Raw genomic sequence first — 2,826 nt, 5'->3', positions numbered from 1 at the left:
ATAAAGTTATTGGTGCTTCCACAATTGTAGCATGTCCTCTTTTTCTTGTTTGAAAAGCTTCTCTTCACTACCTTGTAGCCTTGCTTCTTTAGTCCCTTGTGATACCTCTTCATAAAGAGAGCAACATCATCAACTTTCTCATATTGATCATCATCATTTTCACATTCACTTAAAGATGATGTGGTCTCTACTCTTTCTTAAACTTGCTTGCTTGCTTTGGGCTTGCTAGTTGAACCTTGTTGGTTAATCTTGGACTTGCTTGTAGAGCCTTGCTTGCTTGATTTGTTGGCCTTGAGAGCTACATCTTTGATCTTGATGCCCTCTAACTTTGCTTATAATCCTCCAAGTTTCTTCCTCTCATTTGCTTCTTCTCTTTGCGTGTCAAAGGTCAAGATCCTCTCAAGTACATTATTTGGTGTGAAGTACTCAAACTTCTTCTTGTCTCTAATTAGAGTCACTACGGTCTCATTTCTAGGTAAATAAGCCTCTAACATAATCTTGACAACTTTATGATCATCTAGCTCATCACAACCATAGCCTCTAATCTTGCCCACCATTGTTATCAACCTATCAAACATCTCTTGTGGCCCCTCTCCATCCAAGATTACAAACCGGTTGAGCTTTGACATCAACAAGTCAATTCTTGCCTTTCTCACTTTGTTAACCCCTTCATGTGCTAGGTGCAAAGTGTCCCATATTTGCTTGGCAACATTAACTCCAATCACTCTATTTTACTCATCACCATTTAAGGCACTAAGCAACACACTTGTGGTTTGACCATTAAGGTGAATGAGTCTCATATCTTCTAGTGTTGGGTTCTTAGGATCAACTGGTGGCTCAAAACCATTGCAAACAATCTCCCAAATGCTGAAGTGAAGACCTATGAGATAGGTTCTCATCAAGTGCTTTCACTTGACAAAGTTAGTCCCATTGAAATGAGGTAACTTGCCCACGGGCACATTGATGAAAGACCTCCGATTATGGTTAGTCATAGTAATAGAAGAATAGTTAAAGGATACGACATCATATTTGTTATTGTCGGCATTGCTCTTTTGTTTCTTCTCCTTCTTGTTCCCCTTCGACAATTGGTATGACTCATCATCATCTTCATCTTCAGAACTACTAGATATGCTTGATGATGCACTTGTTACCTTCTTCTTCCTTCTTCTTCCTAGCTTCTCTTCTTTTTCTTCATGCTTCTCTCTTGAGCCTTCTTTCTTCTTTTCTTTGCTTCTTCTTCTCTAATCTCTACTCCTCCTTCTTATCTCTTGCTTCTCTTTTTAGCTTTCTTTCTTCCTTCCTTCTTCTTCTCTCATTCTCATTGAGAGCTCTTTCAGCATTGGTAGCCTCAAGATGTGGTAGCATGGTGTTGCTTGCTGTCGATGCGCTCAGCAAGCTACTGTCCGTGTCGACATCCACCCGCTTCATGCCACTAGTTCCTCCTTAGGCTCCATACCTCACACGGTGAAGCGTATATGAGATAACCTGCTCTTATACCACTTGTAGGATCTCTGGTTAGCCTAGAGGGGGTGAATAGGCCTGTTAAAACAAACACTCAAACTTTTATCAAATTCACCCTATGGAACTGCTGCTCTAGAGGGTGGCACTATCGGACTGTGGCACTGCTAGGCCAAAACAGCAGCACTGCCATACCTGTAGACAACTTCAAATCATAGTTCAAAATCCATGAACAAAAACTTAGATCGAAGAAATGTCCTAGCTTACTACAGATATAACAATCATAGATCAAGAGTTAGAAGTGGTAGGAACACCACACATAAGTAGATCGACTAGAAACCCTAGAAATCACATCAACCACAATATGTCATGCAAGTAATGTAAATCAAGCATAAGTGACACAACAATTTATCCCGTGGTTTGACTCGCCACCAAGGCCTGCCTATCTCCACGCCGTTGAGGTTAGCCACTAAGGCTAATGTAGACAAGGTCCAATCTTTCGAAAGGTATGATAGCATCGATTGGTGGAGACTCGACGTTCATGATCTAGGCTTCGAACTAAGGCTAATTTGGACCCCATAACTGTTACACCACTGCTCCATTAGTTATCAACCACGTGAACGTGATTGACCTCGCTGAGAAGGCTTTCCTGCAAGTGAATCGAGAACACAAGCAAGAACAGGATGAATGCAATCTAAAATTACAAATAAATATGAGGCTTATGATAACAAGAAGGAGTTCCAGTCTTTATTCAAAAGGACTAATCGCCATAGGCGAACAAGATCAAGAACTAGGGCCCTGGTTCACAGCAAGCAGCCTTGGCGGCATAGTTGTAGCAAAACGATGTTTATTTCTGAAAGGTCCTAATGGCTAGAGGGGGGGTGAATAGCCTAATAAAAATTTCTACAACAACACTTAACAAAATGGTTAGACAATTATGAGGCGAAGCAAGTGTTGCGCTAGCCTACTCAAGATGCAAGCCACCTACCATAATTCTAGTTTAGATAGTGTATATTTACACAAAAGCTATGACACTACCCTATGTTAGTGTGCTCTCAAAGGCTAACTAAAGAGCCACACCAACCAACCAAGCAAGCTCTCACAACTAGCTACACTAAAGAGCTTGTCAACTAGTTTGCGGTAAAGTAAAGAGAGTGATCAAGAAAGTTATACCACCGTGTAGATGAAAGAACCAATCAATCACAAAGATGAATAACAATGAAGACCAATTACCTCATAATCAATGATAAACACAATGATTTTTACCAAGGTTCACTTGCTTGCCGGCAAGCTACTCCTCGTTGTGGCGATTCACTCACTTGGAGGTTCACGCGCTAATTGGCTTCACACGCCAAACCCTCAATAGGG

The sequence above is a fragment of the Miscanthus floridulus genome, chromosome 1 (assembly GCF_019320115.1).
Source record: "Miscanthus floridulus cultivar M001 chromosome 1, ASM1932011v1, whole genome shotgun sequence".
Lineage (NCBI taxonomy): Eukaryota > Viridiplantae > Streptophyta > Magnoliopsida > Poales > Poaceae > Miscanthus > Miscanthus floridulus.
The sequence above is the reverse complement of the archived record's forward strand: the minus strand, read 5'-3'. Positions refer to the sequence as shown.